Source organism: Haliotis rufescens, unplaced genomic scaffold (genome assembly GCF_023055435.1).
Source record: "Haliotis rufescens isolate VD_foot unplaced genomic scaffold, xgHalRufe1.0.p SCAF_58, whole genome shotgun sequence".
NCBI classification, from domain to species: domain Eukaryota; kingdom Metazoa; phylum Mollusca; class Gastropoda; order Lepetellida; family Haliotidae; genus Haliotis; species Haliotis rufescens.
Window position 1 is genome coordinate 1,054,543 of NW_025964312.1, and position 16,997 is coordinate 1,071,539.

A 16,997-nucleotide genomic window follows, 5' to 3' on the forward strand; every position below is an offset into this window, starting at 1 on the left:
ATAAGTAAAAAGTAATGATTCGCTGTGTGCATGAAATAGTCAGGACACATTTACTGATAGTTCACCCGAGTTAACTTTTATCCAGTTGAGGCGATCAATGCGCTCTCTTGCTCACGTGATATACATACTTTGGCAAAGTGCCAGTTTTTGACGTGTTGCTTCTGGGTATGGGCAGTACATGTAGTGGATCAGGCTGGAAATGAAATGTAATGTAATGGTTTTTTTGTGCATGCGTACATAGAATACTGAAAGTACCCTTGTAATTTTATGAATTTAATGAAACTCATGTATAGTTATTTTACGTCATAAAATTTCGTTTGATAAAACTGGTATTACACGGAAGCCAGTTTAGTATTTTATTTATTACTTGCCGATGATAACTTTTCCAAATTTCACAATAGTGTGTGAATAGGCAGACATCTATGCAATCCACAGTCATCAATTTGACCAGCACTAAGGTTATCAAAATACCCAAAGACTCTGCCTCTGCGCTACCGTCGCCTTGTATAACGGGATTCCTGCGCCACAATATTTACCATCACGTCTCAATACCCTATGACGTAGCTTGTGGAATTCTGTTACAAGATACACAGACGAAACAATGCCATGTGACGTCAGCCTGGCAACAGGGTTGCTGGGTTCATCGAGCATGCATAGCCTCGGTTCAGTGATTTATAATCTTTCCACGCAATGTCATTGAATAAGACCAATGAGTTTTTTCGCTGAAGTAGCGTACATACTTTGGCAAAGTGCCAGTATTTACGTCTGGGTTTGTGCAGTACGCATACTGGATCAGGCCCTGCTATAGAGTTGTACTTCATGTAAATGGATTCGGTTATCACAGATGTAAACACGTTTGATTTAGAAATAGCAAACAGTCAAATTGACTAGGCAGGGTCTCAGAGGTAGCGAAATCGGAAGGGTGAACCACGTCACTATCAACTACATTTAGGGTTCTTACATTAAAAAGCATTTAGGATTAGCATTAGGTGCAGCCCTATTGAAAACATACTGTGTTATGAAAATTAATAAAGATTCGCTGTGTGTATGATCTATTCAGGATACATGTTATGATAGTTCACCCGAGTTAACTATTATCCAGTTGAAGCGATCAATGCGCTATCTTGCTCACGTGATATACATACTTTGGCAAAGTGCCAGAATTGGACGTGTTACTTCTGGGTATGTGCAGTACACATAGTGGATCAGGTCCTGCTATTGATCTACAAAGTAACTCGGCCGATATGGACGTGAACAGGTTTGATTTTAACATATTTTACTTGGAATGTAATGTATGTATTTAAGTGCGTGCGTGCGTATAAAGAATACTAAAAGACTTCCCTTGTAATTTTATGAAATTTATGCATAGTTCTTTAGCTCGTCATTAAATTTCATTGAATAAAATAGGCATTACAAGGGAGGGAGTTGAGTATTTTATTTATTACTTGTCTTTTATAACTGTGTTCCAAATGCCACTATAGTGTGTGAATAGGCAGACATCTACGCGATTCACAATGTCATTGATTAAGCCCAGGGATATTGGGAGTGTTCAATGTTTTTAAGTGAAACTTGTTCCCGAAGTACCAAACTCTTATTACACAATGTGTAATACAGCTGAATGTTTTTTAAACGGGTGATCTCTTCACGGGCGAGTAGGTGAGGTGAGGTGAAATGGGGTTTAACGTCGCGTCCAAGATTATTGCACTTATATAGCGACGTGCATGTACGTGTGTGTGTTTGTATGGCTGCTTGTACTAGTCCGGACTGATGCCTATTTATAGTGCTAGCTCACTGAGATACCATGCCGCAGTTTAACATGAATAGCCCACTCAGACACAGTAAACTGACTCCGAGCCGACCAGTCCTTGTTTTATGCCCTTAATGCCGTACGCCAGACAGGTTAACAACAAGTACAATCTTTTAACGTCTTTTGGTATGACGCGGCCGGGAATCGAACCCCGGACCTTCCGCTCTCCGGGCTCACGGCGAGTAATAAATGTATGTATATATGCATGTGTGTAAATGTACATTTATATACGTCGCGTTAATATCACACTAGTTAGTAAAACGATGACAATGTTGGATATTTAGAATTTAAGTAACCCGCGGAAGTGAGAGACTAATTACTAAACTGTGATATTTACATGATATATTATTTATTTAGAACAATAAAATATATAATACAAAATATGACTGACTGAATAAGCTCAGGGATCTTGGAAGTGTTAAATTTTTTAAGTGAGACTTGTTCCCGCAGTATATAACCACACACTCTGCTATTACACAATGTGTAATATAGCTGAATGTTTATTAAACGGGTGATGTATGTATGTATGTGTGTGTGTGTGTGTGTGTGTGTGTGTGTGTGTGTGTGTGTGTGTGTGTGTGTGTGTGTGTGTGTGTGTGTGTGTGTGTGTGTGTTTGTGTGTATGTATGTATGTATGTATGTATGTACACCACTTGACCTCAGTCAGGCCCCGTCACGTTACTACTGATCGAATAGTTGTTGTGCAACATTCGTTATCGGTGAATTGTGTGATAACAAAGTCACCGGGTTGAAATGCCATGGTGTGCACACATGATCAATCTTAAGCCAGGAAAAATGTTTTGTCATAGCTATGGCTACATATATTTGTGAGTGGCGACGATCAATGAATTATCTCTCTTATGTTACATGCACACTTCGCAAATGTCAGTAATCGACGTCAAAATTCTGGGTATGTGCATACAGGTAGTACATAAGACCGGGACATAGATCTGCATCATGTGTGAACAGATCGGCGGGCAGGAAACGATGGATGTTAACAGGTAAAGCAGAGCTCTTCCACATTAAAAACGGAAGAGATGAACTAGTTTCAGGCGGTAAAAAAATTGTTTCACGCGATAATCTACATGGTGGTCTCGAGCCTTGACGTGACAAATCAATCCTCGGATTTACGTTATTTTAGTGGCTTTAAAAACAATGCTCGCCAACGGCACGAGTTATATTCAGACCAATCTTTAAACCATCCTCATTCGCATTGAGTTGCTTAATTACACACTTGCAACCATTAGAGTCTATACTGTAAACACAGTGTTTGTTACGTTAACTGGAGCTGCATACAACGAGTATGCATCTAGCTGAAAAACAGCACTCCGGGAAAAGCCCTGGTTCCAAGAAATACGACAACGCCATGTAAGGTTCCAGGGTGGGTGTCGGTCCGCGAATAGTAGTCTGGTCTTTGTTCTCTGTTTAATTAGATGGTAGAAAACAAATATTATCAGTATTGAAAGTTTCGTTTGGCTACCACCGCAGTGGACACACAACAGACGAGATTTGATAATTACGGTGGCCCATATTTTGATATTTCACTTACTTTTATCGTTACCTTTTGCAAATTAGAACAATTCGTCTTACAAGTATGTGATAAATCATGTGTAAAGAAGATATTGAATCGCTGAAAAGTGAAACGAAAATGCCAAAAACTAAAATGAAAATGTCAAAAACAAAAGCAAAATTTCAGAAACTAAAATGAAAATGCAGAAAAATAATCCCACCGCAGTGATAATATTTCCATGGGAAATAGATTCGCACTCTTCAAGCAAAGCTGATATTGCACATTCAAAATATGATGTCGGAAAAGTTGAGAATCGGATGATCTTTACATGCACTAATAACGGGTATTGGATATGTCAATAGACTCTCTTTGCTAAATGTAATTGTATTGGTTACAGGATTAACATACACACCTGCTGTTGTATGACGTGTAAAATTTATTTCCTCGAGAATCAACAAAATCGATATACAGTAACAAAGACCTCAGTCCTACAATATACATTATACCACTATGCTACCCCAACTCCCGCTAAAGATACTTTATTGAGGGTCGACATTTACGGATGACAGAAGCATAGGGCGAAACCCTAGTTTCAGACTCTTCCAGCAAATCTGATAAAATTTCATATTCAAAACATGATTGTGGAAAGGTTATAGGCGTGTATTCATTGCAAAAGCTCACCTTCTGCAGCACAAATCCTGGAACCATGTTTAAAACGATTATGGTAAATCGAGTCACAATTAAGTTGAAGTGTTTAATGTTGTCGTAATGTGTTGTTACATATAATTCTTCGTACAGCAGTGATAGGATTCTACATTGACCTGATACTTCTGCTGATAGTTCCCGTGATAGTCAGTGTCTTTTGATATCCTAATCATTAAAGGAACAGAACTCCTACATGTGGAGTTTTCTCGACGAGAGTTGCTCTTTTCATTTAAAAAAACCCACAAGGGCTTAATCGTTTTTGTAATCACTTTGAAACATTAATTGCAACAGTTTCTATTTTTAAAGTATAATTGTAAAGTTGTTTAGGACAATCTGCGTCAGATTCTTCATTACCAAAGCGTTCGATAATTTGACGGTTATATAACGATAACATGGGTAGGTGTTTGCGAACACCTCGTGTCATCACTATTTGATAGTGATTCATAAACACATGCTCATGATATAGTCGGAATCGTACAATCAACTCTGCTTTATGCAGATCTTTCTATTGGATATGGAAAGGCTTTTGTCGCTTTATTTGTGAGACATAAACACTACAGAGTTAACCGATTCCAATGGGTGAACCGCACCCATATAAAAATAACAAGACAATGTTTATGGGGCTGACAAACCTAGAAACATCATCAGGGCGAATATGAGGTTCTGGCAGTCCTACCAGACCCAACAGTGTACAACAAGTTGCACCGCCACTGTTGTATGCTAAACACTTACTAGGGCATTTATGATTCGCTGTGCACTGGATTTAGTCTGTATCAGTCTGGAAAATCAATGAACCTTTATGTCGAAACACCTATCGCAACCTGATCAGTCGTACTTCATAATATGTGTCTCAAGAGGACATAAATGTGATCTTCATGCGGACTCTTTTGTAGATGTAGATTTTTGTTGATTTAAGAGAACAGTGAGTAATCTTACTTATAGGAAATATATGCTTGGGCAAAGTGCCAGTATGTGACGTCGTGTAACTTCTGGGTATGTGCAGTGCCCTTAGTGAATCAGATCCTGTGGTATATCTAGAGTGTAAGCATGGTTGGTTTGATTTAAACATTTTATTGCAAAAATTCAAATATATAAGGCACACATTAGTGACACACATTATAGTGTGTGCGTGTTCGTACGTGCGTATTAGTTCCTTTCAGTTTTCCTTTCATATTTTCAAGCAAGTGTAATTCACAATTACTAATCTACACGCAAAACAGCCATCTTTCATGTTTCAACCGAGGTCGTCAGAAATTGTTAAGCAGACGTTACATATTCCTTTGTGTAGCCTGTATTGTAGCTGTGACAATGGACATATATGTACAGTACAACTCAAACATATATTACCCTAGAACGCGTTAATAAGGCACTCACTGCTGAGGAACAATTGGGGAAGGTAAATGCTTCCCGTCACGCGTGGTACCGTGTGTAAAGCCCCTATCTCACATTCACGTATCCGAACACGAATGAACACGATTTAACGTTTTTCCTTAAATCGTGTTAGAATGTTTGAAGGTCGGGCACTCATTCGTGTTCATTCGTGTTAAGTCGTGGTCGGTCGAGCACGGTCGTATGGACGTCGCAGCTCGGCTTAAATCGTGTTAAATTTAATGCAAAAATTTATAACACGATTTAAGCCGAGCTGAAAAGTCGTGTTCAGTCGTATGAAGGTCGGATGAAGGTCGTATGACAGTCGTGTTCAATCGTATGAAGATCGTGTTCAGTCGTATGAAGATCATGTTCAGTCGCGTTCAGTCGTGTTGGGGAGCGTGGGAAGAAACTCATACGACCTTCATACGTTTTAACACGATTCAACACGACTTTCATGCGCCTTTCATACGACTCCAATACGCCTGAACACGAAATCCATACGTTTGTCATACGACCGGAAGAGCCCATCGCGTGACTGTGTGAGAGCGTGGGAAACCCCCTGAAAGTGAAAGCTCATTCTACATCCATGCCAAAGCTCAGGCGACCGAAACGGAAGCTCAGCAACCATGGTCGAACCTAAAATCTCTTCCTGTTCCTCACTCTGCGACGCCTAACGCTGCTTCCTACCCCTCACCATCAAAGCCATAGCTACCAGGAGTACAACCTTCTCCTTCAAAGCTGCTTCTTGCGGGTCTTTTTTTTCGTTGTTGAACATGGTGAAGACTGACACAGAAATGCTGTTGCAATGTAGCTTATATACTACATGACCCACGTGACCAACATAAACAAAAATATATCGTATGAAGGTCTTGCTCAGTCGCATGGAGATCGTGTTCATTTTTGTAGTCGTATGGACATCGTAATGATTCGGGTTTAATCGTATGGCGGTCGTGTTCATTCGTGTTAAGTCATATTTGCGTCGTAGGACAGTCGTGTTTGGTCGTATGACAGTCGTATTGGGGTCGTGTTAAATGAGGAAAAATCGCGTTGTATCGTATGAATATCTTATGACGGTTGTATGAGTGTTATGTTCATTCGTATGAAGGTCGTATGAGGGTCGTTTGAGGGTCGTTTTTAGTCGTATGAGGGTCGTGTTTGGTTAAGAAATTTGCATAAACCACAAGGTCGAGCACAAATCAACACGATTTTTCATTTTTTTTTAAATCGTGTTCGCAATTTCTTAAATCGTGCATGTGAGATAGGGGCTTAAGTATAAAATGCATACGCCACAGAATAATCTTTCTCGATTATACGCCGGAACAGATTCCATTGGTCGTAAAAGGTCAAATAGTGGTAACTTGAAAAATGCTCAGAAAAAAAGTAGCGGATACACGGAAATAACTTCACATTTAAAAAATTATAAGCGATATGAGTTTCTTGTAATAATTGTGTGATAATAAATTACAACCAGTTGTGAAGTATGACAAGAGATGTTTGGATCGCCAACGATCCTAAAGGACGAAAGGGATAAGATTTGTCATACATTCATTTACTCCGCGAGGCAATTAAGTGTGCATCGCCTATGACGTTGACGCACGCGTCTCTGTATCATGTACAGGACGCGATCTATGGGCCAAAAATCGGGGCTCATTGCTGGCCATGGCATTCTATGGATGATATGCTGGTGAATGTGAGCATTGACGATTCTGCCTGAGTGTCATATCCCAGGCGTATACAATTGAGGCAAGTTCTGGGCTCATTGCTGACCTTTGCATTCTATGGCTGTTGTGCTGCTGGAGGTGATCGCAGGTGTTGTCGTCTTGCGATCGGGACAACAACGGGTGTGATACACAATATGGTGTGGTCTTCAGTCAGTCATAGTGATGCCACGCCACACAATAACCGGTAAAATCATAAGGCCTCGGGTTGACTTTGGCTTGATGTCCATTGACGTCGCTAGACACGATCACGCCTATCATGACCAACGACGATAACCAAAGTAAAAATCTAATTTCTACCCTTGTCGAACTAGCTCGAACTACCCTTTCTAAGCTCGATCGTAGCACCACCAGTGGCTAATACGAGTTATGGCCCTTCTATCCCCCTCCTCTTGACCAATCAGATTCAATTTCTCATATCACTGCTTCACATAAAATGGCTATACCCAGTCAGGACGATCTGATCGATAATCTATGTAATATAATGGGTCTTACTTCGCAAAGTGCTTCAAATCACGTAAGCACCATGATCAAAAACATGAACAGATTTGGAAAATATCTGTTCACGCCGAGCTGGCGGTACACAGGCTTTGCAAATCCTGCAGTCGACCGAAATCTGCACGGCATTTTACGAACCGAAGGTCGATTTTGCAGAGAGGCGTTAGTCCAGCCAAAATATAATTCCATTATTCCAGCCTAGTTCCTTAATAGTGAGTTAACTCCCTTGCCTCAGGAAAATACTTATAAGCTTGTGTTTGAACTGTATTTGAATACCCAGAAGATATATTTATAATATGTGGATTGTTTTTATAGTTTACAAGATAAATTAGGCGCCTACAATAAACAGTATCACTGAGGATGTTCAAAGAGTTTCTTGACGTGTCCTCACATATTTCAGTATTCAGGTCCATGGGTTCATCCAACAATGGATTATTGCTTGCCAGGCTACAGACTATTTGAATAAATAACGTAAAACGAATAAAAACATGCGAAAATCTGCACTGAATGGGGAGGTAGGACCACTTGCGTAGTCTATGTATGTAATCTGTGTATGTAGTCTATGTACGTAATCTGTGTATGTAGTTTATGTATGTAATCTGTGTATGTAGTCTATGTGTGTACTCTGTGTATGTAGTCTATGGATGTACTCTGTGTATGTAGTCTATGTATGTAATCTGTGTATGTAGTCTTTGTATGTAATCTGTGTATGTAGTCTATGTATGTACTCTGTGTATGTGGTCTATGTATGTACTCTTTGTATGTAGTCTATGTATATACTCTTTGTATGTTGTCTATGTATGTAGTTTGTGTATGTAGTCTATGTATGTAAGCTGTGTGAATATACATATCAAGTAGGCGACGTATATCCCACATTAGCACATGGCACAAAAGGTATCAGCCCATAGGTATAATTCTCCAGGATGCAAACCACGATTGAAATGTGTTTTCTATATGACAATGTATATGATTGGTGCAGGTTGCGCTGAACACACTATCCTGCATTTCCTGGAATCACACATTGCCCATAAGGTAGTTGTTCACAAAAGTCAACAAGTGGTGGTGTTACGGTACAATCCCAAAGTATGCGAGATAACGCCTATGTCATCGTGACCTGAGAGAAATCGATCTCAACGCACCCCATGACAGCTCGTGAGGGACAGTGTAGGGTGTCCAACAGAAATGTGACACAAATAATATGGCAGTGTATAAAGATCTGAAAGTCATTCTTATTAGAATTTCAGATATTGCATGACTTGGCAGCACAAACGTGAAGTTCCGCAACAGAATTGGTTTTCAGCAACACGTTTGCCGAATTAACTATGTTTATCGACAACAGAGATGACATTGAAAAACAGATAAGCCATAAATCTACCGTGGTCGTGACGCGCCAGATGTGCTAAATAGCATAAGGAAAATAGTGTGATGTTGTAATCAAATACACAACACAAATAATGTCGTTTTCCTCATCCTAGCGTCAGAGATTCCGCGTCGGTGCGTTACAGTTGTGATTAAATATTAAATGCTATTTGCCATTGGGCCGACTACAGTTGACAGAGAATACTTCTTATGGTTACAATGAAACACCGGCACAGAGAAATATGTGTAGCACAGTAACAGTGAAACCCTGTTAATCTGGACGGTACCGTTCCCATAGAACTCATTGATATATTAACGGTTTACCCTACTTACTTGACAACAGATTTCATTCTAAAACGTGAGACAGTTAAGAATAACTCTAATAGTAAGTTTTCGTCAGCTGTGCAGCTACTATAAATTAATCAGTAGGTTGGATCAGGCCAAACATTAAGCTTGACAGATCGACTGCAATAACTTTCGGTGCACATTTGTTCCTGGTCATGTGTACAGCACTTGGTACACAAAGCACGCGAAGTTAAGCAATGTTGGTTGTGGAGAGTAGTGGGAAGGACGGTTCTTTGTACGGCTTCTACTGCATCGCACTGAAGGACACAGTTCATATGGTGTCTTCTTCAGCAAATGACTGTTTGAAATAAGCTTCTGTCCGTTCAGAAATGAACGGGTACACGGTAGGATGAGATGGTTACTTGGCTGTTAACCTTTCAGCTATTCAAAGGCAACTTGGGTTGCATACACCCGACTGCATTGTTCAGAACAATGTCACATGATGCCATAAATTGTTATGGTCTGTGTGTAGAGCTTTGTAACAGAATGAGGATATCTGGCCATGGATCAACTGCTTCCTTCAAATGAAGCCTTCCAGTCGTTTTTTCAAGATTTCTTTGCATTGTTTGCATTTTTACAATGTGGCGTCTGAGTTTAATGTTTCATAAAATACTCATTGATTCAAATTGAATCAAATAACCATTCATTAAATTAAGGACACTAAAAATGTTTCCACTCTATAATACGAAGCGAAAACAGCTGCTGTTGTTTGGAATGGAATATATGCGAGTCATGTGGGCGTAAGTGTTTTTTGTAATATAATTGGAGTTACACTGCAAACACGAAAACGTCGTTTTTTCCGTATATCGTCATTGGACGGAAAAAGACTAAAAAATCATTAAAATTGATTAATTGGTCAGCGTCTAGAAAGTGTCCAGAAAAGGGTCGAGTTTTTCAAGCGTAAAATGGACGGAAAAACGATGTTTTTTACTCCGCCTTGTACAACTGTTAACGGCCAATCAGATGACGCTGGTCCCCCGACGCACGCGATTCCTAAGGCATCTTTCGAAAGCTTTAGGTTTCGTATTTCTGGCATGCCTTGCTCTAGTATCTGTCGCGCGCAGTGCAGCGAGATTTGCTGATAAGTCAGTTTTAGGATATGGAACATGTTAATGGAATTCAGGCACGCGCCAAGAAGTCACACCAAACAATGTTACCAAGTTTATTGGGGTAACATATCCCTCGGCTATGAACAGTTACCCCTATCGGATAATGGGTTGTGTTTCATTTGGTTATAATAATCACTAATGTTTTAATGTGAAGTTTACAAGATATACGGCTAGGACGAGAGGTAATTATTGTTAATCACAACGTATAGACTCGGCACGCAGTTGAACTCATCACCCATCCCATTATTGATAATCCATCTTGAAGATCTATGTGAAATCAGAAGCTGCAACACTTTATCTTTTAATTGGCATGTCAGACTTCTATTTCATAACTCAGTTTTATTTGCACGGATCACTATGGAAGGGACATTGTCGCGTTGTGGCATTGACGCCCTTACAAAAACAAGTAAAACGTGTCAAAATTAACAAAAGCGAGACAATTGGCCATTTGTCGCATTGTCGCGTTTTTGCATTGTCGCTCTTTGAATAATCCTTTTCACAAAAGGGCGACGATGCCGTAACGCGACATTTTCAAGGTCAAAATATGTCTCGTTGTCGCATTGTTGCCCAATCACAAATGTGTATAAAAGGCGTAAAGTTTAGTTAATGTTACAGTTAGGAAGCGGTAACCAAGTTACATCTGTCGTAGAAGTTCAACCTGATACATGTAAGTCTTGAAATGAAAACACAAGTCCGTCCGCGAGTCCATAACGTTTTATTGTGAGCTCTTCTCTAAAAGTGCTTAGTGTTCGACTCCCAGTTCCAAACACGTAGTACCACATCAACAATCCACATACCTCTAGTGCAGTGGTCTTCCGGAAGATCTTACTCTTGACCGCATTAGACAGCTGACGAGTGCGCGCCTGACCTGTGACCTCGTTGCAACCCTCATGAGGTGTTTGCCGTAGGGAGAGGTGTATGAAATGTGTGCTCCAGCCCAGCGCAGAGCTCGCGACACACTGTATACTGAATGTTGTATACAGTATATTGCAGCTGATATACTGTATACTGCATGTGATACTTATCAGCGGAAATGTTACAACTTTCAAGATTCAAGATTTAGTTTGCATGTATTTCATGTACTACAGACCGCTGTCATATATCACTGGAATATTGCTGAGAGCGGCGTTTAAACAATTTGTTTTCATAATGGAGCGCTGCAGTCATTTAAAATAGAACCCGTAAACATATGTAGTACCAACTCACTCGCTCTGTTTCGAATATTCAGCAGAAAATATATTATTAACCAGGTCTTTGGTAAGAGATATCAGATTTTTATAAGCAATCACATAGGGGTGATAAAGGACCCCTCGCTGATTAGGTTCGTGTTTACTTAAGAGCAGAGTTGGCCATGTTAGATGATATAACTAAATTCCAGGAGCTCCGGCGGGGGGCAATCTGGTCTTGTTAGTGCATGGTATGAGCTGTGGCGTTGACCCAAGAGAATAATGTAAAAAATGAGACCAACTCAAGTCTATAATGATTGGGAAAGTCTAGATTTCCACAGCCCTAGCCTGAAATAAAAATTGTTCTAGGCTCCATTTTAATGGTATTATGTTCATTTTGTAGACATGGATGGACCAACCAGGAGAGAAATTGATGGAATATTAATATCACATGTTACCACTGATCCAGTTACATTCATCACACAATAATATATTAGTATTTGACATTACGGCATTTGATTATTAGGGCATGATCATGTACATGTTCACTGTAGTAATGTACACACCAGTCAACTTGATTATAATTTTTATTATAGTGTAGCGCGGCATCAACGATTACTTTATATTATCCTCACTTGTCATTGATGTATTGACATCGAACAATGGACGACAATTCGAAATTCTTATAATTAGCTTCAATAGGGACAGCGCCGGTGTCAGTACAATTTTCCTAGTTAAAAATATGTCTCTACAAAATATAATCTGAAGCAGACAAGAACAATATTTGTTATTAATGCTTACTTTCATGGATAGAATTGAGGCAATCTAGGCTTGCCAAATCGTTCTAGACTTGAGCTGGATTCCTTTTAAATTTATTCTCTATGGTCTGGGAGACGAACGGGTGTCAGTATCGCATGGAGAACTGGGACAGCCTGAATCTGTGTAATCGGATATGTTGTGGAGTTTCGGTTTTGGGGCTGTTTGCTGAATAGAACAAGGGCTCACGAACAAGGGCACAATGTAGATATTAAATCATTACCACCTCTCTTTACATCGGATATGTTATTGTGATTTGAAATCTCTTTTGGAGAATTGCGAGTTATTTATACTCTGTATTCTTTCTTCATGGTAGCATATATATTTTCTATGTTGCTTTTTGAATTATCCACAAATAATGATAACTACAATGTAAACCTCTCTTTGGAGATATACAATAATACTACTGAAGAGCATATCTGAAAAATGGGACTTATCGACAAATATTTCTTTCTTAAATACTACCCGTTACAGGCATTCTGATCATTATATTATACTTTGTACAGTTTAAAAGTCAAATAATGGCAAATTGTGTATCTTTCTACATTTTGAATTAATTATAATTTCTGCAATAAAACCTTAGCATCAGATAGTGATATAAACGAATATGATCTATACCGTGATAAATGAATTATCAATTTCGTATTATGAATTAGATAAACAGAAATATGACAGTAAAACAAATTATTTTAATCTATTCGTGTGAGTAGGTAACGAGAGATCTAAGCAACTCACTAACGTAGCCATTTGTGAAAAATGAAATATTAAAATTTTAGGGGGTTGGACATGTACATTGAATGACAAGGAGGAAAGCAACGCAATAATTAAATTATGAATAAAATTATGTTTTAAATATAACAGAATATATAGAAATATAAGTTTAATTTCTCATTGTTTGAAGGTGTTTAATAATAGATTTTGTTTGTTTGTTGTTTAACGTCGCTATATGACGGTGGTTCATAAATAATCCAGTCTGGACCAGACAATCCAGTTATTATCACCAAGAGCACCGATCTACGCAATTGGAATACGATGACATGCATCAACCAAGTCAGCGAGCCTGACCATCCGATTACGTTAGTCGCCTTAGTACAATCATGGCTTGTTGAAGGCCTACTCTAACCCGGATCTTCACGGGTATTTTTTCAGTAATAAGGTACAATGAAATTCTGTATATGTCCATAATAAGTGTGTATAAGTAAATGGATAATACATCCATACACGCCAATTAAATGGCTGCATATGGTTCTTTGATGAAATCTTTTACAAGTCTATATTTCAAGACATGTATTTTATATTCATAATAACTCCACAATAGCTACACAATGGCGACAAAACTGTACCAGCATCACAGATATCTATATACTTACTTTTAAGTTATATCATGTATCTAAATAGTAAATTAGAAGGATTAGAAATATACACTTACGACATTTTTCGGGGTTTTTTTCGTTTGGAGAGAGGAGTAGTGACCGTAGTGACTGGTACCTGATGGGTGCAAACAGGTGTCGAGTGGCTGTCCCAGATGGCTCTAATTTCGTAGCTCTAAAGATCACGACGGCGATACAGACCCTGATGTAGTTTGTCTCACAGTCCCTGAACCATATTATTTTCCCTTCTGCCCAGGCCTTACTGCAATGCTATGGCACCAAATGAAACAAGCCTAGATGTTCAACGGGTTCAGGCTGAAATTTCCATCTCACTTGCGCTCCTTTTAAATTTGAATATAGTTTCTCGTTTTAACCAAAATGATGTATTTTCAGAGACTAAGCGTTTGTCTAACTGTGAAGTACAACTATCCAAAAGATCCCATGCATCTCTATATTTCTTCAGACAGACTCTCCATGTTCCTATCTTTATGTATCAAAAGACAAATGAATTAAATATTACAGCACTGGTGAATAGGTTATATGCGCATGTAAGCGTCGATCTACAATATCCTTTGCGCAAAATACATAGAGAGAGAGAGAGAGAGATTCTTTATTTCCTCCAGATGCGATTCCGAAGATTACAATGAATATATATTCAATTACACGCAGTTAACACAATAAAAAAAGGCACAACATATTTACAATTACACACAGTTTATCAAATTCAGATACCTAAATGATGACAGATTTTCACTAGAAGATATATATCAGAAGATGCTTAGTTTGTACAGATACGAGGAGAACTGAAGTATAATAGTTTCCCAGGTGTGTTGATCCAGATTGTGAGTAAATTTTGTTTCAGCCCCAAATAAGACTGATAACATATCTGTTTCATCTTGCATTTCAAAATCAACATATTTTTGAACGTCAAGTACGTCAATGAGAGAAGAGAAAAACGCATTTCTTTCTGATATCAGCGCTTCACAATGTAAAATAACGTGGCTGTCATAGTCAAAAGCATGCCTATTACAGAGCATGCACTCTTTCGAAAGTTTACTACGTGATGAGACTTTCACACAGAGTTGTAAAGCAGGTCGATATTCCGGGTACAGAAAAGCTAATTGCCAAAGTACATGGTATGTTAATTTCGTATGAATTCTCTTATAACGGGACATGCTTGCGTTATTTGATACATTTGTGAGCCATGATTGTTCTTCGTATTTGCATATAGTTTCGTTAACACGATTTCTCCATTTCAATTTTGGAGGGAAAGTACCGTACTGAGTATATGCACGAAGGTAGGGACTCAGATTGTATTTATCAAGTGTTGATTTAAGATCTCCACAGATTGTCTTTGAATTGACAGGGCTTGCAATGGACGCGCAAAAAATATCTTTTGCAAAGTTATTACAGTTCAGATTGCATAAACGACCAAGAAATAAAAGTTTGCATTTATCAATATATGCAGTAATTGTCCAAAGTCCAAGGTTCGAAATAGTAGATTCTGAGGGAGATCTTTTATCAAGACCCTGTACAATGCGTGCAAAATATCTTTGCGTTCCTTCCAACAGAGCGGCATGTTGACCCTTGATGTCATAGAGTAATTCACATCCATAAAGGCTGGTTGTGAGTATCATTCTGAGCCATATTTTCATAAGGTGAAAAATGAAACATGCATGCTCCTGGTGTTGTCGGAATCGTGCAGTTGGCGCTACTTTTGGCAAGGGTTTCTTGTGATGATGGAACGGCTTATGTCGTTAAACAACGACCACTAATCGTTTATTTCTTACGTACGACCGCGGCAATGCCAGATAAATCCATTTTATGAACAGGAGGGTTTGAATTTGGTCTTTCCCGCATATTCTCACAATTTTCTCGTCTGTACCTTTTCTCCCAATACCGATTAACATTTCGCTCTCACTTTCTGATGCGATTGATCGGGCATTGCATTTTTCTACCTTCCCCAGCTACATCTATTGGGAACAACTCACTGGACACATACCTCTCACAAATAACATCAAAGTTACGACGTCCTCAAGTTGCGAATGCATGTTCGAATCTCCATAAATGACGTCATGATAGAACAAGGTTTTATCGTGAAATAAATATCGCTTCCATCTTCTTTGTTCTTTGCGATTTATCGCGTAGCTGTCTTATATAATCAAATGCCAATTTCTCATTGCTTTATCATGACGTATCCGTGTCATAACCAATCATGTAGCAATAGCAAACACAAATATAGTTGACTTCGACATAGAATAGTGTCATGATATATAATTATCCTTTGGTGTGCAATATTTCTGGTTGACAAATCTAACATACGCTTACTTTTAAGAATAGCGACTATGCATTTTTATATTACTTTATCAGGTCTCTGTAACATTTGCAAAATAAAACAAATTTAATCATACAACTGAACCTAAATGTATGTTGTAATATCCTTAAGTTGCTGAGTGCGGCATTAGACCATAAACAAAACATATTAATATCTTTAAGAATTAAGTTAATAATGTCGATGCAAAAAAAAATAATCTTCACAATATCCATACCTCTTTCTCTATGTTTAATGTGAAACATAATAACTCTTTTTAATGATCTGAAGGAATAATAATGACAATAATATCAAAATAATATCATCATTATTTAGGTTACTTATCCTCAACTGAAGTAGTCCTCAACACTATACGTTCAGAGAAGAAACCCATGAACATATTTTCAATGTAACATACATTTATGGAAATTAGATGAAAAGTTGATTGAACAAATGATATTATTCGGTCGAACATCTATCAGCCAATACTACAATATAATTAAATTGTGAGACGACAGTGATTTTTGCAAGGCTAATCTCATAAGTGTCATGACGCATTTTAGGCCAGGGTTATTCTATACTCGCATTAATGTGCTGACTTATTATTGCGTTAATTTCATGATTTACAGTATTCAAGAAGAACATTTCACGTGGGACCAACATAGGGAAATCTGACTATCGACTAATTTTTTTTATATTTAGCTAGCTCAAACGATCTATTGGTTTGATTTATTGTTATGGTATCCACAAAATAAGTAGGATCCGTTTTCTCCGTTTTTGTTGTTCTTTGTGTAACGCCGCACGTAGCAATATTCCAGTTATATGACGGTTGTCTGTAAATAATCGAGTCTGGACCAGACAATCCAGTGATTGATATCACGACCACCGATCCACGCAATTGAGATACAATGA